This window comes from Triticum aestivum, chromosome 5A (assembly GCF_018294505.1).
Source record: "Triticum aestivum cultivar Chinese Spring chromosome 5A, IWGSC CS RefSeq v2.1, whole genome shotgun sequence".
NCBI classification, from domain to species: domain Eukaryota; kingdom Viridiplantae; phylum Streptophyta; class Magnoliopsida; order Poales; family Poaceae; genus Triticum; species Triticum aestivum.
Window position 1 is genome coordinate 80,440,104 of NC_057806.1, and position 22,448 is coordinate 80,462,551.

The following is a 22,448-nucleotide window of genomic DNA, read 5'->3' on the forward strand; positions in this document are numbered from 1 at the left end:
TTCAAGCACATCAACCGGGCCTGCCCGAAAGATCACTTTCCTCTCCCTCGCATAGATCAAATTGTTGACTCGACCGCGGGATGCGAGAGGTTATCTTTTTTAGATGCTTACTCCGGGTACCACCAGATCCGTCTGTACGGGCCCGATGAGGTAAAAACAGCTTTCATCACTCCATTCGGGTGCTTCTGCTATATCACCATGCCATTCGGCCTCAAGAATGCCGGAGCCACATTTATGCGAATGATTCAGAAGTGTCTACTCACTCAAATCAGTCGGAATGTGGAAGCTTATATGGATGATATTGTTGTCAAGTCACGAAAAGGTTCCGACCTGCTCGCTGACCTCGCCGAAACATTTGCCAACCTCAGAAGGTATGATATCAAGCTCAATCCATCAAAGTGCACATTTGGAGTTCCTGGTGGCAAGTTACTCGGTTTTCTCGTTTCCGAACGGGGAATCGACGCTAACCCAGAGAAGATTGGCACTATTCTCCGAATGAAACGCCCTGTGCGAGTGCACGATGTCCAGAAGCTTACTGGATGCTTGGCCGCATTAAGTCGATTCATCTCACGACTCGGTGAAAAGGCACTGCCTCTTTACCGACTGATGAAGAAGGCTGACAAGTTCGAGTGGACTCCAGAAGCTGATGCAGCGTTTGCCGAGCTAAAAGCTCTGCTCTCCACCCAGCCGGTGCTTGCTGCTCCAATCAGCAAAGAGCCTCTGTTGCTCTACATCGCAGCCACAGGACAAGTCGTCAGTACTGTGCTAACGGTCGAGCGGGAAGAAGAAGGAAAAGCTCTCAAAGTTCAGCGCCCAGTGTATTATTTGTCTGAAGTCTTGACTCCATCCAAGCAGAGATATCCTCATTATCAGAAGCTTGTGTATGGGAATATACATGACCACAAAGAAGGTTGCTCATTATTTCTCTGACCATTCCATCACAGTCGTCAGCGACGCTCCACTATCAGAGATTTTGCACAACAGAGATGCAACTGGTCGAGTGGCCAAATGGGCGATTGAACTTCTTCCCCTTGATATCAAGTTTGAGGCAAAGAAAGCCATTAAGTCCCAGGCAATAGCAGATTTCCTCGCCGAGTGGATTGAACAGCAGCAGTCGACTGAAGTTCACTCGGAGCATTGGACCATGTTCTTTGATTTCTCTAAGATGTTGAATGGTTCCGGTGCTGGGGTTGTCCTGGTTTCCCCCAGAGGAGATAAGCTCAGATATGTGCTCCAGATTCACTTTGATTCCTCCAACAATGAGGCAGAATATGAGGCCCTCTTATATGGGTTACGCATGGCCATTTCACTCGGCGTCCGTCGCCTGATGGTCTATGGCGACTTAGATTTAGTGGTCAATCAGGTGATGAAAGAGTGGGACGTGAGAAGCCCAGCCATGACTGGATACTGCAGTGCAGTGAGGAAGCTGGAAAAGAAGTTCGAGGGGTTGGAGCTCCATCACATACCCCGACTGAAAAATCAAGCAGCTGATGATCTAGCAAAGATAGGTTCCAAGAGAGAAGCCATTCCGAGTGGTGTGTTCTTGGAGCATATACACACTCCGTCAGTCAAAGAAGATCCTTTCACCGAAGAAACTCCACAGCCCAAGAGTGCCACAGATCCGACTGAAGTTGAAGTCCCAGCGGTGGTCGACTTGATCATGGAGGTTTTGGTGGTCATTCCCGACTGGACGATTCCGTATGTCGCATATATCTTGAGGAAAGAGCTTCCGGAGGATGAGGAAGAGGCTCGACAGATCGTCCGTCGATCTAAGGCATTTACCGTAATCAAAGGACAATTATACAGAGAAAGCGCGACTGGAGTCAGTCAGAAGTGCATAACACCAGAAGAAGGTCGACTCATCCTCAATGATATTCACTCGGGAACCTGTGGTCATCATGCGTCCTCTCGGACCATCGTGGCCAAAGCATACCGAGCCGGATTTTACTGGCCCAAGGCGAATGAGATGGCAAAAGAGATAGTGGATAAGTGCGAGGGATGTCAGTTCTACTCGAATATGTCACACAAGCCTGCGTCGGCTCTGAAGACCATCCCACTCGTCTGGCCTTTCGCGGTATGGGGATTGGACATGGTCGGCCCTTTGAGAACAGGACGAAGTGGCTTCACGCATGTACTGGTGGCAGTCGACAAATTCACCAAGTGGATCGAGGCTAAACCAATCAAGAGCCTTGACACCGGTACTGCTGTTAGCTTCATCAGGGAACTAATATTCAGATATGGAGTCCCGCACAGCATCATTATGAATAATGGGTCGAACTTTGACTCAGAGGAATTCAGAGCTTTCTGCGACTCCCAGGGCACACGGGTCGACTACGCATCAGTCGCCCATCCGCAGTCGAATGGACAAGCAGAGCGAGCTAATGGACTGATTCTTAAGGGATTGAAGCCTCGACTGATGCGTGATCTCAAACACGCGGCTGGAGCTTGGGTCGACGAACTTCCCTCAGTTCTTTGGGGACTGCGGACCACACCTAATCGGTCGACCGGAAGAACTCCATTCTTCTTGGTCTACGAAGCAGAAGCTGAACAAGCGCGGCAGGACGCAGTCGACCTTTTAGAGGAAGAAAGGGAGATGGCTCTGATCCGTTCGACCATCTACCAACAAGATTTGCGCCGTTTCCACGCCAGAAATGTGAGAGGTCGAGCCTTCCAGGAAGGGGATTTGGTTCTCCGAGTGGATCAGCACAAACCACACAAGCTTGCTCCTTCTTGGGAAGGCCCCTTCATCGTCACCAAGGTCATCCACAACGGGGCGTATCGTCTTTACAACGTCGAGCATAATATCGACGAGCCCCGAGCTTGGAACGCGGAGCTACTCCGCCCATTTTACACTTAAGTTTTATCACTCGGATGAGTTGCAATAAAGTACTTCTGTAGCTCATGGACCTCAAAATAATAGTGTCATAGTTCCTCCATAATTTCTGTCACTTTTTATTTTTGTCCACATAAAACTCCCCCTCAGTGGGTGACTTAGCCGCGAATCCGTTTCGCCTAAGTTTGTAAAAATCCTACCGAGTGGTGAGCCAGACTCTCACTCGGAGGCTTAGCTGCGAATCCGTTTCGCCTAAGTTATCAAAATCCCACCGAGTGGTAAGCCAGACTTTCACTCGGGGGCTTTGCTGCAGTCCAAGGACTCGCCTAAGTTTATCAAAATCCTACCGAGTGGTAAGCCAGCCTTCCACTCGGGGGCTTAGCTGCAATCCAAGGACTCGCCTAAGTTTATCAAAATCCTACCGAGTGGTAAGCCAGCCTTCCACTCGGAGGCTTAGCTGCAGTCCAAGGACTCGCCTAAGTTTATCAAAATCCTACCGAGTGAAGAGCAACCCTCTCACTCGGGGGCTTAGCTGCGGCCATGTGCTCGCCTAAGTTATAAAAATCCTACCGAGTGAAGAGCAACCCTCTCACTCGGAGGCTTAGCTGCAGTCCAAGCACTCGCCTAAGTTATAAAAATCCTACCGAGTGAAGAGCAACCCTTTCACTCGGGGGCTTAGCTGCAGTCCAAGCACTCGCCTAAGTTATAAAAATCCTACCGAGTGAGGAGCAACCCTCTCACTCGGAGGCTTAGCTGCAGTCCAAGCACTCGCCTAAGTTATAAAAATCCTACCGAGTGAAGAGCAACCCTCTCACTCGGAGGCTTAGCTGCAGCCCTGTGCTCGCCTAAGGTATAAAAATCCTGCCGAGTGGAGAGCAACCCTCTCACTCGGGGGGCTTAGCTGCAGCCCAGTGCTCGCCTAAGTGGACTAAAGAATAAGTCGATTGCAGTACAGGCACCTTGCTTTGAACCTGCAAAAGACATTCCGAGCCGAAGGCAATCGTATTCAAGCACCAAATCCAAGTTTGAATCGACATCTAAAGGAACCGAAAGTGCTCAGGCGTCAAGCCTGTTAAGGTTTGTCGGTTACAATTCCACTCAGCATACCGAGGCAAATTTAAAGCGTCGAGCCAGAAGAAGTTTTTTACCCCTCCTGTGGAGGGCTGGAAGGTGCAACAAATTCATCAAGGTCAATTCCGTCGGCGATCCGAGTGGCAGCTGCAAGGAAAGTTTCCATAAAGGACCTGAAGTCGTGCTTCTTGGTATTGGCCACCCGAAGGGCCGCCAGCTTCTCTTCTCGCACATCTTTGCAGTGGACTCGGGCCAGACACAGAGCGACATCTGCACCACACCGAGCCGAGGACTTCTTCCACTCCTGCACTCGACCAGGGATCGTGTTCAAGCGGGCCATCAGCGACTCAAGGTCATTCTGAAGTGTCTCCTCAGGCCAGAGCGTCGAGTCGATGCGAGATGTGGCGGCCTTTAGCCTTGCGAGATAGTCCACGACAGCTGCAACACGAGACTCCAGTCGGAAAACATCCATGGCAACTTCGTCGTTCACCGGAGAATTGACGGGGTCGAGGTTTGGCTCCAGTCGGCTAGTTTCTTCTTCAAAGTTTTGACAAAATTCTGCAAGGGTGATCACTAAGTCAAGAGGATGGTCGAATGGAAAAATCACAATTGGAAATGTCTGCCAAGCATAGAGGTTTACCTTCAAGCATAAGAAACAACTTCTTGGCAAGTCCACTCAGGAAGGCCTCCAGATCAGTTTTCTTCCCAGTCAATTTGCTGACTTGGTCGGTCAGGGCAGCCTTATCAGTTTTCAGTCGACTGACCACCTTGTTGGCAATCCCAAGAGCAGCTTTCAGATTGGCATTGTCTTGTTCAAGCTTGGTGACTGAAGCTAACTTCTCGTCGGCAAGCTTGATCTTCTCAGCTAGCTCAAGGTCTTTCTTCTGCTGGGCCTCCCTTACCTTACCTACAAGTTACAGCAAGATCAGATTTTGAAACAAGCAAGGGGAAAAGCAGTCGTCAGGGTCTCACCAAACATACCTTCGGTCTCCTCCTTTTCCTTTGTCAGCTTCTCCTGAACCAGCTTCAAGCTCAGCTCGACTTGAGTATGTTTTTGTTCCAGCTCTGAGTAGCGAGCCACAAGATCACAAGAGTTCTGCGAAGAACCAATCGACTAAATGTCAAAAATAATTCACTTCCGAGTGAAAAAGGGAAAAACACACGTTTCTAAGACTACAACCGAATACAAGCATTCGACCGTAGTCTCGGGGACTACACCCAGTGGGTGCACTCAGCGTGCCCCCACTAATCCTGTTGAAGACAAAGTCGACCAGTCGACCTCAAAAAAAAAGAGATGCATTCTCTAAGACTGTGATCAACTGCAAGCAGTCGACCACAGTCTCGGGGACTACACCCAGTGGGTGCACTCAGCGTGCCCCCACCAGTTTGTGAAATCCAGTCGACATAGTCGACTGACAGAAAAATTGACATCATAAAGCCTAAGGCCGACTGCCAGCAGTCGACCTTAGCCTTGGGGACTACACCCAGTGGGTGCACTCAGCGTGCCCCCACCGGTTTGTGAAATCCAGTCGACATAGTCGACTGACAGAAAAATTGACATCATAAAGCAAAAGGCCGACTGCCAGCAGTCGACCTTAGCCTTGGGGACTACACCCAGCGGGTGCACTCAGCGTGCCCCCGCTAACACGGAGTTTATTCGACACACCCAGTGGGTGACTGCTATAAATTCCGGAAAAGAAAAGTTTTTGGTAGCATATCCAACAGAACAAACAGCGGTCGACTGACCTGGACATTGCTTTGGAGGGCAGAGCTGGCGTCATAAGCTGCCTGGCTCGCGTCCCGGATGGTCTTCAGCTGCTCCATCATGAGTCCCACCTGGCGTATTGCCTCCTTCGCTGCGCCAGCTTGGCCCTCTGGGACGTGGTGCGTCCTGAAGAGGGAGGGCTGCTGAGCACTCGTCAGTGGATTTGCGAAGGACACCGTGTGTCGAGTGGTGTTCTCTTCCTCCACAGTCAGAATCTCAGGCGCCGTCACATCCTGAGGCACCTTACTGGCGGACGCTTTCCGACTCCTCCTGCGTGCCAGTTGTTCTTCATCCTCGTCGTCATCAGGGAGATTGATAACAGTATTGGGTGGAGCTGCGGAGAAGAATCAGGATCAGAGATCGCGAGTCAGTCGACTAAGCACGGTGATAAGAATACAGTACCTGAGTTCGAAGTTGCTGCGTCCTGCATCTCGTGGTCATCAGCCCGGGCCGAGGTTTCAGAAGTAGCAGCACTGCAACTCCAAAGGATCAGTCGACTAACTTCAGCGTCGACCAGAGATAAAGTTCACACAGAATAAGAAAATATGAGCAGCACGGTTACCCTGATATGGTGGGGATGGACACCTTCATCTTCGGCAAGAGCTTGATCGGCTTCGACGAGGCCGCCCTGGGCTGCTTCGGCGCCTTTTCAGTCGGCACCGGAGAGGTGGTCCGAGGGCGCTTGGTCGACTGAGTGGCGGTCGCAACCCCCTTACCACGTTCGGTTGAAGGGTCGTGGACAAGCTTCGACCGCCTTTCTGAGCGCGGTGGTACGACCTCCTCCTCCTCTTCTTCCTCGTCCTCGACGTCGTCTTCATCACCGTCATCATCATCATCGTCGTCATCATCCTCTGCAACATCCGAGTCCCATTCCTCCTCTTCCTGGCTCTCGCCCCCGCTCGCCTCGCCCTCCTCAGTCGAAGCTTGTGCCCCATTGGGCATCGAGTACAGCTCGGTGAGGGCCTAGCAGATGCCCAGACAAGGATCAGTCGACCAGTCGGCAGGGTTAACAGAAATGAATACAACAAGGGCGCAGTGGAGAGCAGAGCAAGTGTACCTTGTTTGAGTCGCTGTTGTGGTCGAGTGGAGGAATCCTTCTGGCTCCGCGTGGGTTATCCTTGTTTCCGGTGACGGCTGCCATCCATCTTTCCAGAGTGACATCGTCGACTGCTTCTGGATGGACTCTAGTCTCGTCTTCGGTCCCACAGTACAACCACATGCAGTGGCTCCGGAACTGGAGAGGCTGGATGCGACGCCTGAGGAAAACCTCCAGGAGGTCCATGCCCGTCACTCCCTCCCGAACCAACTGCACCACGCGCTCCATCAACATCTTCACGTCAGCTTTCTCCTCCGGAATCAGCTTCAGGGGGGAGGGCTTGTTCACTCGGTCCATGGTAAACGGAGGGAGTCCACTCGACTGCCCTGGCGTCGACTGGACCTGGCAGTAGAACCAAGTCGACTGCCAGCCTCTGACGGACTCGGGAAAGGTCATGGGCGGGAAGGTGCTCTTATTCCTCACCTGAATCCCCAGACCCCCACACATTTGGACGACTCGGGTTCTCTCATCACCTGGGCTCGCCTTCTTCACGGTCTGAGATCGACACGTGAATATATGTTTGAACAAACCCCAGTGCGGTCGACAGCCCAAGAAACCCTCACACATGGACACGAACGCAGCAAGATAGGCAATGGAGTTTGGGGTAAAGTGGTGGAGCTGCGCTCCAAAGAAATTCAAGAAGCCACGAAAGAAAACACTCGGCGGCAAGGAAAACCCACGATCAACATGGGTGGCCAAAAGCACACACTCACCCTCTTCTGGCTGGGGCTGCCACTCCTTCCCCGGAAGCCTCGCAGCTCCGTGGGGGATCAAGCCCTCGTTGGCCATGTCGAGGAGGTCATTCTCCGTGATGGTCGACTGGATCCAGTCTCCTTGGACCCAGCCCTTCGGCAGGCGGGATCTGGACGAGGACCCTCCGCGGCTGGTGGATCTCCCCTTTGCCTTCTCCGACGCCGACGCCTTCTTTGCACGCTCCAGCGCCGCCGTCTTCTCCTTGGCCATGGTCGCCGGCGAGATGCGCGAAGGGAAGTGGTGCGGGGGCGAGAGCGAGGACGCTGAGCAGGGAAGAAGGAAGCAGAGAGAGAGGGAGAATGCTGAGGCGCAGCACAGAAATCCTCGCCGGGCGCATTTATAAGGTCCCTTCTGAGTGGCTGACATGTGGGCCCGGTCGATCTAATCATATCTGGGAGCAGTTATGCAGACTGGATACGTGGCGAAAAAGGTGGCGCGGAGATCGAGGCGTCTATGCCCCGTCCCATCCGAACGCCGCGGTCCGCCCCGCTTCGCGCGCGCCCCCAAATTTCGCATCCCGCGGAATCCGTGAGCAACAAATCAGTCTGTCAGACGCGGTGTTTCCGGCGATCCGTGGCTCAGAGATCGTCGAAGCCCAAAAGATCACTCGACGCAAAAATAGAATGGATCGAGTCGACTGAAGGCAAATTGCTCCCTGTCAACGAAGAGATTCTTTGATCCAGAACAGCGCGCAACTAGAGCGCAAAGGTTAATCGGAAACGACATCAACTCCTTCTTCACTCGAAGCCTCAATCCATTCGGGGGCTAATGATGGGGTTATGTACCTAGGGTAGGGTCATGGACCTGTTCCAAGTAACTTACCCCAAGACATCCTTAGAAGAGGTCGCCTTCCAGTCGACCAATGAGGACTCACTCGACTGGCCTGAAGGACTCGACCACGAAGACTCACTCGACCACCAGGAGGTCAAGAGGCACTCTGCACTGCAACGGCCTGTAATCAAGTAGACTTTATGATAGTAAAGGCACTCTATGTGGGGCGTTACCAGTAACGCCCCAGACTTAACTCACCTTAAACCCTGTCCTACGTGGGCTGGCTGGGGTCCTGGCGCACTCTATATAAGCCACCCCCCTCCACAGGCAGAGGGGTTGGGCACCTTGTAGCTCATATACTCATAATCCACTCGACCGCCTCCGGGCTCCGAGACGTAGGGCTGTTACTTCTTCCGAGAAGGGCCTGAACTCGTACATCCTTTGTGCTTACAACCTCTCCATAGCTAGGACCTTGCCTCTCCATACCTACCCCCCACTCTACTGTCAGGCTTAGAACCACGACATGCGCCCCCTAGGCCCAATCCAAATTGGGGTAGGGTTTGGGGGGCCTTTCCTTCTCTCCCTCTTCCCTTCCTTCCCCCTCCCAGTTGGACTAGGAAAGGGGGGAAACCTACTCATAGTAGGAGTAGGAATCCCCCCTTGGGGCGTCCCCTAGGAAGCCGACCCTCCCCCTCCTCCACTCCTTTATATGCGGTGGAGGGGGCACCCCATAGACACACAAGTTGATCTTAGCCGTGTGCGGTCCCCCCCTCCACAGATTTCCACCTCGATCATATTGTCATAGTGCTTAGGCGAAGCCCTGCGTCGGTAACTTCATCATCACTGTCAACACCCCGTCGTGCTGACGAAACTCTCCCTCGGCGTCAGCTGGATCTAGAGTTCGAGGGTCGTCATCGAGCTGAACGTGTGCAGATCATGGAGGTGCCGTGCATTCGGTACTTGATTGGTTGGATCGCGAAGACGTTTGACTACATCAACCGTGTTACTTAACGCTTCCGCTTTCGGTCTATGAGGGTATGTGAACACACTCTCCCCTCTCGTTGCTATGCATCCCTAGATAGATCTTGCGTGATCGTAGGATTTTTTTTGAAATACTACGTTCCCCAACAGTGGCATCCGAGCCAGGTCTATGCGTAGATGTTATATGCACGAGTTGAACACAAAGGAGTTGTGGGCATGGGTATATACATATTACTTGCCGTCACTAGTTGTTTCTTGATTTGGCGGTATTGTTAGATGAAGCAGCCCGGACCGACATTACATGACCGCGTTCATGATACTGGTTCTACCGACGTGCTTTGCACACATGTGGCTGGCGGGTGTCAGTTTCTCCAACATTAGTTGAATCGGATTCAATGAACATGGTTCTGTCTGAAGATAAAAAAAGCAATCACTATACCACATTCTGGTTTTTGATGCGTAGGTAAGAATGGTTCTTGCTAAGCCCGTAGCAGCCACGTAAAACTTGCAACAATAAAGTAGAGGACATCTAACTTGTTTTTGCAAGGCATGTCACTACAAAAAATACACTTCCGTGATGATACATGTTTGTCATAGTAGGTCACGTTTTCTGTCATGCATGTACATCCATGAAAAATTTATGACAGAATCAAGATAGTCATACCTGTGGTGTCGTAGAAGTGTTCCATGACATTACCAAAATTATCATCACGGAAGTGTCCACTTCCACGAAGATAAATCATGCGTCACGGAAGTGCTTTCGTCAAGGGTGATCGACACGTGGCGTCCACCGTAACGGAACGCCGTTAAGCTATCGGGTCCGGTTTTGGATCCGATAACCCGTTAACAGCCCCGACCAATGGGGATTTTCCACGTGTAAAACCATCATTGGCTGGAGGAAACACATGTCGGCTCACCGTTGGGACGGATGTCATCCACTCATTTGACCCAAAGCGCCTATGATACATCGACACGTGGCACGACCCAATAGAGGCCCATTCCTGTGAAAAGGCCAGCCTGTTTAACTTGGTCAAAAGGTGGCGGCCCGGCCCGCAGCAAGCCTGTTAACGGCCTGTTCGCATAAAGCCCATTTACAGCCCGCTATCCCAGGGCCCGTTTACGACCTATACGAATTAGGCCCAGTAGCATTATCTGGGCCACCCAATATAATTCCAGCCCGTTTTAACTTCAGGCCCATGTATGGCCCATGACGTCTTTCGGCCCATATGAGGCCCTTAGTAACCCTCGGCCCCTTAACGGCCCGTGGTAAACCTGGCCCGTAATGAATAGTGTATCACTTTATACCCATTAATGGCCCATTATTTTGTTGGGCCGTTTCCAGCCCATGTTATCTTTCGGCCTTCTCAGGGCCCATTTATTCTTGGGCTCATTTCCAGCATTCGGTTACTTACGGCCCATTACTTTCATTTTCTGCTTGTGGGCCAAATTTAGCCCGTGGTTACAGTTGGCCCGTTTGTGGCCCGTTAATATGTTGGGCCGTTTTCATGTCGAAAAAAACCCGTTGGGCTGTTTTCATAGAGTTATCAAATATGGCCAATTAACGGCCCATTATTGTCCATGAATAGTACGTCCCATGATTGGCAAAATGATGATACGCCCCGTAGAAGGCCCATGGATTGTACGGTCCGTAAAAGGCCCATGGATCATATGGCCCGTAGAAGGCCCATGGATCCTATGGCTCGTACAGAAGGCCAATGGATCGTATGGCCCGTAGAAGGCCCATGGATCATACGGCCCGCAGGAGGCCCATGGTTACAACAGTCTGTGTGTTGCCATGATTATTTTGGCCTAGTTTCCAAAAAGTAGGTTTTGTGGCCACTAGAAAAACACAGAAAAAGAACTGCAGTGACTACAAGCAAACAACTAAATAAGACAATAAGGAAATAAATAAGCAAGCAATTAATGCTACCCTATTACTGCTATTACACATATTACATCCACTAGGCATCAAAGTTCGCCACCAGTGCAAATATAGGGAACAAAGCAGCATATTACATACACTGGCCGTCAAAATTGGCCACCAGTGCAAATAAACGCGGCAGCAAAACAAGAGAATAACTGAAACAACTTCAGAAGAGCTCAAGAAACATGGTATCCACCATGCTGGCAATAAGCTTAGCAAGCTTATTAGCTTTGTCCTATTTGGCGCTAACATCCTCCAACGCTTGCTGTTGCAATAGAAAGTATGCATCTGAATGCTCCAGGGACGTCCCAGTCCTTCCGCTTCTTGTCACAGCACAGCTGATCGATGTCTTTCATCTTGTAGTTGAGACTCAAGAAACCGAACTGATTCATACAGTGAGTTTGAATAGCTTGTGCAAGCAGTAGTGGCCAGTAACTCGAACACTAAACCAAGACATGACTTTGGGGTTGTCTCACTGTCTTCGAGATAGTCTTCCTTAGCTATTTGATCAGCTTTGTTGGAGACCAACAAGGATGTGTCACTATCCTGAACCTTATCTGCATTACTTCCTTTACCATTTCTTAATAAGGCACTCTTCCCCAATATTCTGTCAGCATTCTAAAAGAAGAAACAAGTAGACACATAACAGGTTTAGCATGTACTAGTATATGAAACTCATTTTGGTGAACCAGTTCATTAGTAAGGTGTACATGATTAAACTACCAAGTCTTCTATTGCCAAGTACTAGTACATAATAAAAGCATACAACAAACATATATCTATGTCCTATGGTCACTGCATTGTCTTGCCAAATCAAAATAGACACACGGTTCAAATCATATCAGCTCAAGACAAAGCAGTAGTGAAAGAATACAGAGCGTGGGAAACTACACGGCATGACAAGATTTCAGATGGGTACCACGGGTCTACATGTACAACAACACTATTGGCTCTGTTGTGATGCTAGTAATGTGCATGATATGACAAGTCAACTATATACACAATTGAAATTGAAATCAACAGAGCTATTGATAAGAGCAAGTCTGTTAAAGAAACATGCGTGAACATACCTGATGTGCCATTGGAGTTTCGATTGGATCCTTCAATTTAAACATAAGTTTGTATGAGTAATACAGTGATACAAGAGCAAAGCAGTATGCACGATAGCAATCATAGTTAAAAAGGCGTGCCTAAGTGAGCGCTTAAGCGCGCCTAGGCTCTAGGCGTTGGCGAAATGCATTGCACGTAACTACGCTTAATCTACTCATAACTGCGCATAAGCATGCGCTTTGGTCAGTAAAACGCAAGGCGGTGGCAAAACGCACAATTAACGCCTAGCGCTTTTTTAAACTATGATAGCAATGGAATCTTAAATTAGAATAGTTATTCTTCAGGTTTAGGCACTTGTTCTACATGAACAAAGTACAGTAAGACGCAAGAATATAGTACTTAAAAATAGAAAATGAGCTCATAGACCTTACCACATTCCCAGTCATCGTCCAGTAAATGTGTCTCGGGAGAACGTAAGGGAATTTGATGAGTTTCTTTGCCGATGAAGTACGTTTTCTTCAGGTAATTCTGATACTGCCACCAAGCATTCTTGAAGATAGCAGAGGTATTAGCACAGGTTACCTCATCCCGAGTTTCCAAATCGGTCCTTCTCTATAGAGAAAAATGGGAAAATTTGTTGTATTATAACCATCATGGAGGTAGGATGTATGGGACAAAGCAAAGTAATTGCCATGAATAACATTACTTACACATAACTCCTGGACAAACACCTGCAACTGGCATTTTCCTTCATCTTTAGTATAATATTTCCAAGATGAGAAGATACGCACATACGATTTAACAACATCAAATGTGATAGATGCTAAACTACGACTAGATGGTTGTGCTTCCTCCATAGGAATAGGCGTACTAACTGGTGGAGTTGGGGTTCGCCGTGGTGGTACTGGCCCTTTGGGCACTTGAGCTGCCTTACTAACTGCTCTTGTTTGGGAGCTCTGTGGTGGAGATGGTGTTGTGTCAACAAGAACTGGGTTACTATCTTCTAGGGTTGGGGTTAGATTGGGTGAAGCTGGTTCTCTGTCCATCGCAGTAGGGGTACAATCTGCAAGAGTTTGGGTTATGTGTGGTAGGGCTGGTTCTTGTGCATGTACAACCGGGGTGCTATCTCCACCAAGAGGTAGCACTGTTTTAGCTGGTTCTCTGTCCATCGCAGTAGGGTTACAATCTGTGAGAGTTTGGGTTATGTGTGGTAGGGCTGGTTCTCGTGCATGTACAACCGGGGTGCTATCTCCACCAAGAGGTAGCACTGTTTTAGCTGGTTCTCTGTCCAACGCAGTAGGGTTACAATCTGTGAGAGTTTGGGTTATGCGTGGTAGGGCTGGTTCTCGTGCATGTACAACCGGGGTGCTATCTCACCAAGAGGTAGCATTGTTTTATTTGAAGACCGTGTTTTTAGTCCCCTTGATGCTGGCATCACCCGCTCCAATTCAAATGGCTGATAAAGAGGAAACATAGTTGAATGTACAGACATTGTATGAGAGATAGATGCAATAGATAGCGTGGAAAAAAGAGGGCATGAAATAGTTGACATGTATATTGTTTAACTAAAACGGATAGCATGACATAATTTCACATATATGATGTCTATCTAAACTGGATAGCATAGCATAACATAATTCAAAGATATGATGAATAACTAAATAGGATCGCATGACATAATTCACCTACATGTTATCTAAGTAATCAGGATCGCATCATTTAATTCACACATGTGATGTATATGCTAAACAGAGGGCATTAGATATGATGTCTGAACTAAGAACATGGTGTTGAATATTGTGTATATGATGTCTAAACTATGCAATGCAAGACACCATATGCATGATATGAGCAGTATAACCGTGCCAAGTTAGAGCATACACCTCGGTGGGAGAATAGGACTGGTCATCTGTCTCTGAATCCATCTCTGAGGAGCTATCGGGACCCAACAAGAGATCTGCTTCGACAGGTAGCACTGTCTACTCTGAAGGCCTTGTTTTCACTCCAGATTTTTCAATCTCCCACCCAAATGGTTGATTCACAGGAAGAGTAGTTTAATGTACAAACATTGTCGACAAATGGAAATGTAATGAAGAAAATGATGGGCAAGATATCATTCAAATATATGATGCCTGGTTAAACAGGATGGCATTGCACATTTCACGTATATTATGGCTGGCTAAAAGACATGAGACTGCATAATTCCCATATATGATATAGAAACTAAACAGGTGGCATTATAGAACATGTCTAAACTAAGCAGATGACATATATGATGTCAAAAGTAGGCACTACAAGGCAACATATGCATGATATGACTAACATCATCATGCCAAGGTAGAGAAAACACCTTGGGTGGTAAACAGGAGTGGTCAGCGGCGTCTGAATCCGCCTAAGAACAGATATCTTCCTCTGGATTACAATCTGGAGAGGGGTGGGGAGGGTTTGCCATTGAACCCACCATGGAGCGATGTTTGCATGACATTGTATTGCGGCGCAAAACTCTTCTCTTTTTCTCTACATGTTCAGCTTGACTGTGTACAATATCTGACATGCATACGAAAAAAATATGGTGAGATTATGTAAGGAGAGCATGCAGAAATTTAGAGTGATGGTAACAACCAGTGGATGGATCCAAAAATAATGATAGTAGGCTGATGATTGCTTTAATTTAATAAAAAGACAGATGATGATTGCTTTACTATTTGTTTCCCACCCAAGATGAACAACATAGGCATACCCTAGGTGAACCAGATATTAGACAAAGATACTATTCATTGCTTCCTTGATACGTGCCCCACAACTAATTTAGAACTCAAGTTTGAACATTAATTTGGACCTGACTTGGAGTCCAAGAGGTGAACAGGATGATAAAGTAGCAGGTAATTTTAAGCAACGCATAACATAAGCAGAAACAAAAGAGCGCGACCTCTCTTGTGGACCCGTGTACCCCTCAGGTTCATCTGCTGAGTCGATGATGGTGATGCCATTGCGGTGGGTGCCGGCGGCAGGGAAGGAGATCTGAGGCGGTGAAAGACGGTTAGGAGACGTGATGTCTGGTTTGGTGGATGTTTCTGTCGATGGAGCATCTCAGTTGAGGTGGACGGCGTCGCGACAGGAGCAGGACAAACCACACAAAGTTCCCTTCGACACCTACCTGTAACTGAAGTAATTCTGTAAGGGCTCATTTGGCTTGCATGATTCGAAAAACGCAGGGATAGGAAAAACACCGGAATAGGATAGGAATGCACATGGTAAACAGAGCATTTGTGAACACATGATTTCTGTCAACTTGAGTGTTTGGTTTACAGGAATTGGAAGAGTAGAGGAATGTAAAGAAACATGGCCAAAATAAAGTGAAACCATATGAAAGCGTGTACAGTTAGAATGTTATTCTGCCACTAATGCACTTGGTGTTGTTTTCATGCATAGGATTTTGAAAAGTAGGTCCAGGTGGATGTTTTGCTTTATTCCTTTCAACAAAATGCATGAATAATTGAATAGTAGAGTGCCATTGGAAAATTCCCTATTGCTATGTTTTTCCGTCGAACCAAAATAGCCCTAATGAATCGACATGAATGTATAGTAATAAGTGATGCAACAAGTGTACAATCTCTTTCCCGTAGCCGTGTCGACCTCAGCATCATTGGGTTGGTCGCTGAAGTAGTTGAGGCAGAGGTGGCTGTCGGTGGTGTGGAGGAAGATCTGAGGAATCTGTAGATGGCGTCCAGGGCACTGCTCTGTTGTGATGGATCGTTCTGTCGTTGGAGCAGCCCCGGTGAGCCATAAGACGTCAAGGCTGAAGCAGCATAAGACAGACATCGTCAATCTCAAGTAGGATTCTAATAGCATCTCCAATAGATGTTGTAAAATAGATGTAAAATTTACATCACCAAAAACCACCTGACTACAACAGATGAGGTAAAAACTGTTGACTATGAACTTAACTGTCAAAACTGAAATTTACTGTGGAATCTGAATGTTACTGTCGAAACTGAACGCAATGGTAGCAGAGAGGCACTTGACATGTAGTTTAGGGAGGGCCTACAGTTCATCTTCAACCTGCACCCCCCTGAGACGCCAGCCACCACCGGCCGAACCACCAGCCCCATCGCCGCCTGGCCGCCCCTAAACATGTACCCACCGCCGGTCTGCCGCCGCCCCGGCCAGCCCTATTGGCCCCCCACCCCCACCCTGAACCCTAAGATAGATAGAGGGGTACCTCTCCGGCGACCCCCCGTCCCCACTGCGGGTGGTTCTTCCTTAACTCCGGCGAGCCCCCGCCCCCTGAAAATCGACTGACCCAAAAGTCGATTCAGTCGCCTGAAGTGTAGCTAAATCGGAGCAGAGCAGCAGCACGAGCGAGGGGGAGAGCAGCAGCAGCGCGAGCGAGCGAGCGAGAGCCGAAGCGGAAGTAGCTGGACGAGCGAGCGATCGAGAGCCAGAGCAGCAGCAACGCGAGCGAGCGAGAGCCGGAGTAGCAGCAGTAGACCCGGCTGGTATGGATGTCGTCGCCGAAGGGGCCTCGCACTTGGGGAGAGCTGCCTTGGAGATGTTGCCCGCGGCACCGACTTTAAGGTAGCCGCTCCATGGGGGTGCGGGATGGAGCACCGTCGGCGCCGGGAGGTCGAGCTAAGGAGAAGGTGCGATGCAATGAGTGTACAACCTCTTTGGTGGCGCCGAGTAGGCCTCGGCTTCGTCCGAGGAGTCGGTGAGGATGTTGCGGTTCCGGTGGAGCAGGTTAGGGCAGCGTTGTGAGGATGGAGTAGCCACGATAGATGACGCGATCGTCGAAGCAGCTCCTTGGAGGTGGAGGACGAGGCGGCTGAACCGGCGGGATGACAAGATGGATGACGAGTCCTCATCTGGGGAGGTGGACGAGGGACGTCGAGCTGTTGCGGTGGACGACGTCATCGGGGAAGAGGCTCCGGCTAGGCAGCGGTGAGGTGGCGGACAGAGGAGGGTGGGGTTTCGCGGCTGGAGTGGAGAGGTTATGGCAGCCTGGGATTTCGAATGGCAAAAAGAAGGCGATGGGAGGGGGTGAACCATGACTTAGGGACGCGCTTGTCCAAAATGTAGGGTGTGTTACAAAAGTACCCCCCACCGATTTGAACTAGCGGCCCGTTTGGTTCAGGGTTAGAAGGGGGATTTCACGTGTCAGGGTTTGGCAGCTGGAGGGAGTTCTCGCGCGCGTTGTAATTTTGGGATAGCAAGGGGCGGGTTGTGAAGGCGCCACTTTTGGGAGCACGATATCTGAATTTTCGGGATATAACAAGGCGCGGGTTGAATTTTAGGGACGAGCCTAACGTGTAATATTGTACTTGTACGTACCAAATCAATTTGCACTTCCCTCAACCAAAAAGAAAACGAAAAAATAAAATATTCACACCACACAAAGAGAGAGTCTTGCCCCGTTTTACTATAAAAATGCTATTCAAAGCTACTCCCTCCTTCCATCTATATAGGGCCTAATGCGTTTTCGATGCTAACTTTGACCAAATATTAGAGCAATAATATATGACATGCAACTTACACAAAGCACACCGTTAAATTCGTCTGTGAAAGGTTCTTTCAATGATATAATTTTCACATTGTGCTTGTCATGTACTATTAATCTTGTCAATAGTCAAAGGCGGTCTTAAAAAACGCATTACGCCCTATATAGATGGAAGGAGGGAGTATGAATCCATGTTATGTCCAATTAAATTTTTTCGCTTGCTGTATAATGCATGTAACCTACTCATACCAACATTTTAGTGCATTCCAAATGTCTATACTACCGCTGCAATTCGAACTGAATTTGAATTCGTTTCTCTATTTCAATAAGAATCTACAATCATGATTGTTGCCAACTTCAACCATCATTCGTGTATTACCTTAATAACACACCACATGATTACTATAGAGATAGATATGAACTATGTGTACTACATGAACTCGAATTCTATTTTTTGAATACACTTGATGTTGATTCCAAATAATAGTACATTTGATGTACTAACTATATATTCATAATCTAAACCATGTTCCATACGTGTACATCGTGTTTATCACACATAGTATAGTACCCCGCCCCCTACATTATGACAAGTATTTAGACCTAAGCTGCAAAAGCCACACATTAGCCCAAATTAAGATCAATGTTCTATATATTATACGTAGTACTAGCAAGATGCCCATGCGTTCCACCAAACATCAACATGATCAAGGGGAGGCCTAATTTGCAAATATGGAGAGGGGTGTGGGTATCTTTTTTCAAAATTGCCATAGTTTCCTTCCTATCCGTCAGATATAAATCGGACGGCCTATATTGCAGGATGGCAGGCACACCATCATCAACAACTCCGGTTTTTATAGAGATAAAATATATTATATGTAGTATAACATGTTCATAACCACACCATGTGTATCACCGTTATATATGTTCACACATGCGTCGGTTTAAAACACTATGATAAATTCTTCAAATATTCGAATTCACTTTTTATAATGAAGTATGATCTCTATTCGTCTTTTACACCCACACAATCCTCTTATCTTTGTAGGTAGCTAGCGCTAACTTTCTCCCGTGCATGCACACGCCTGCATCCCTCTCACCCTCCCTCAGCATTCTCTAGCTCCATTGCGCAAATTCATCTTTTCACTTTAGGTTGTTCACCCACGGTGTGGGTAGGCCCCCCAGCTCCTTCTTTACGGCACACATCGATCGATATGCCTCTCTAGCCAGGTGTGCCTAGCACAAACACAAGCCTCCCCTCTTCTCTTATCACCGTCCATGCCTCACTCCCACCACTCTTTTCATCGATCTCGTACTCGCACACTCCTTCACCCTCGATATAGTATGACTCTCGCACCACCTCCTAGATGCATCCCTCTCTCTCTATCCTTCTCCCCGTGCCTTATTTGCTTCTAACACACACATGCATGTATACCGATCAATCTCCCAACATATACCTAGGTCGAATTTAACTATTCCCCCCATCGATCGACGTACCTCACAGGTTATGTCTCTCCTTTCTCTGACAAAGGACAATTGATCTTCCTATGTAGTTATGTCTTCTTGCCACAACCATATCGTCCCCCCCTCATCATTTGTGCATGCCTCCTGACCCGTCTCTCATACGCACGTGCATAGATAGGCAGCCATCCCCTCTCTTATTGATATTGCAGGCGTGCCCTCCAGTTGTCTAGCAAGCCTATCCCACCATTCGTTAGAAGCAACTCCACTACCACCCCCTCTAACACTCTAGCTCTGTCTCTCTCCCAACTTTATTCCTCTCCTACACATATGCTTGGATGCCGATTGATCTCCCTTAATACATGAGGTAGATCGATCTCCCTTAATACATGAGGTAGGCCTCTCTCCTCCTCCACACATATACCAGCCATTATACCTCTATAGTTAATTAGGCCTCCCTCCCCCCACCACACATGGATAGTCGAGCGCTGTAGGTAGGTATCCATGCCACAGAGACAAACTGCACATGTCCCCTCTCTCGTTCTAGTAGGCCAGCCACTCTATACCTTTGACATGGGCACACACAAATTCGATGGCACTCTTTATCGACCGCGCGCGCACACACACACACACATCATCCCTCTCTTCGATTCTATGGACACCTCAAGTTGATGATACCTCCACTCTCTTCTCGTGGATCTCCCCCTCTCTATATATGATATATCCAGGACTCTATTTCACACACATTGCATATGTTACATTTTTTGATTGAACCCCCCCCCCCAAAAAAAACTCTCATGAACCCACACACCATATCTCTCTACGCTTGTATCTCTCTCACACAACCCCATGTAGGTGGTGTACGTATACAAGAGGAGAATAGGTGACCGTGCACGTACTCACGCTTCGTGCCCAGCCACACCCGCGCGGGTACACGGTGGAGCTCATTTATGTACAAAATGGCAGCCCACGTGCTAATTTGAACGCGTGTAGCGGTTGTTTACCTACGGAGGTCATGTACCACGCGTGCACGAAACAAAGTTCGACTTGATGTGTTGGCACATTATTTTTAAATAAAGTTATATTGCTCAATGACATGTACACAGAATATAAAACGATTTTTATGGAGAAAAAGGTAGTCCTCTCCACTATATACAATGGAGCCTCCCTGCCTGGTTATTCTCTCTTCAGAGTATCTCACACAAGGCTGCGGTGGACCCTCTCTCTCTCTCTCACCGTTGGTCACTGATCCGGCCGCATCCCGTCCGCCAGCGGAAAGGGAGGACGTGCATCGTTCTCCGTTCGACGGTGCCGAGGCAGCACGTCCCGATCTGCGGTACACGCCGTTCTCTCTGACCAAGCACCGGCGCGGTAGGTCCTACGCCACCTTCTCGCTGCCGCAGTATGGGCAGATTCCGTCCGCCGCCGCTCACCTAGTTACATCCCGACGACCTCCAGGTATCCCCTCCGGCCTTGCTCCACTACCCGTCTTCCCACGTCGCTGCATGTGGATCTTCCATCGTTCTTTGCACAAAACATAGCTCGTCTGGCGTACTTTCCATATTGCAATCTCGTCCTTACACCATTTTAGAAAAACGCAACCGTGTTGTTATCTTCCCTTAGGACAAGGAATATGCTTGTTTTTTGTCGTCGCAACTGTCATCAACAATATTTGTCTTTTTACAAATTTCAAATGGGCATATTTTAGAGTGTAGATTCACTCATTTTGCTTTGTATGTGTACTCCCTCCGTTGCTAAACATTTGTCTTTCTAGAGATTTCAACAAGTGACTACATACAGAGCAATATGAGTCAATCTACACTCTAAAATATGTCTATATACATCCGTATGTAGTAGTCCATTTGAATCTCTAAAAAGACAATATAGTAGTCACTCGTTGAAATGTCTAGAAAGACAAATACTCTAGAGTATATTTAAGAAACGAGGGGGCAGTGCACAGCCGCATGGGAGACTCAGACTGGTCGTTGTGCCGCATTAATAGTGAGTAATGAGCAGTCAAATCATAAGCCCCACCTTCCCATTGTAAGTTGCTCGGAAGAAGCAACCATCAATAAGCTCTTCTTTGAATCCGCTCATACTACTCCATCCGTCATTGTTTATAGAGCGCGCTTCAGAAAAAGAGAAAATCTCTAGATCCAAGGCGACTAGCGATCGGCCTGAAAAATAGCATTGGTAGTTATAGCACGGCGTCTATTACTAGAGAAAATAATGCATACACACATGCATGCAGTGCTTCCACCCTGGGTACACACATGCATGCACTTACTCCACTCCGTAGTACTACATCAAGAGAAAATTGCGGTTACCACGCCCTAATTAATTGAGCATTAAACCAAACGCGTCTAAAGTCTCTCTAGTGGTGGAAATGCGTTGACAGAAATGCATCATAATGAAGCGCACCCTGTAAACTGTGATGGATGGAGGAGTAGTATGAAGGTGCAAAACCAAGTACGCATATCACCAGTCGGTAAACGCACCTCCTCTTGGCATATCACTGACATGTGGGACCGGAGTGTGAGCAAACCGATCTCAATTGACGGCAAAATGGCCAACCCGCCGTTCCTTGAGAGAGACGAGGAGTGATGACCCACAAGTATAGGGGATGTATCATAGTCCTTTCGATAAGTAAGAGTGTCGAACCCAACGAGGAGCGGAAGGAAATGATAAGCGGTTTTCAGCAAGGTATTCTCTGCAAGTACTGAAATAAGTGGTAACATATAGTTTTGTGATAGGATAAATTGTAACGAGCAACAAGTAACAAAAGTAAATAAAGTGCAGCAAGGTGGCCCAATCCTTTTTGTAGCAAAGGACAAGTCGGAACAAGCTCTTATAATAGGAAAAGCGCTCCCGAGGACACATGGGAATATCGTCAAGCTAGTTTTCATCACGTTCATATGATTCACGTTCGATACTTTGATAATTTGCTATGTGGGTGGACCGGTGCTTGGGTGCTGTTCTTACTTGAACAAGCATCCCACTTATGATTAACCTCTATTGCAAGCATCCGCAACTACAACAAAAGTATTAAGGTAAACCTAACCATAGCATGAAACATGTGGATCCAAATCAACCCCTTACGAAGCAATGCATAAACTAGGGTTTAAGCTTCTGTCACTCTAGCAACCCGTCATCTACTTATTACTTCCCCATGCCTTCCTATAGGCCCAAATAATGGTGAAGTGTTATGTAGTCGATGTTCACATAACACCACTAGAGGCTAGACAA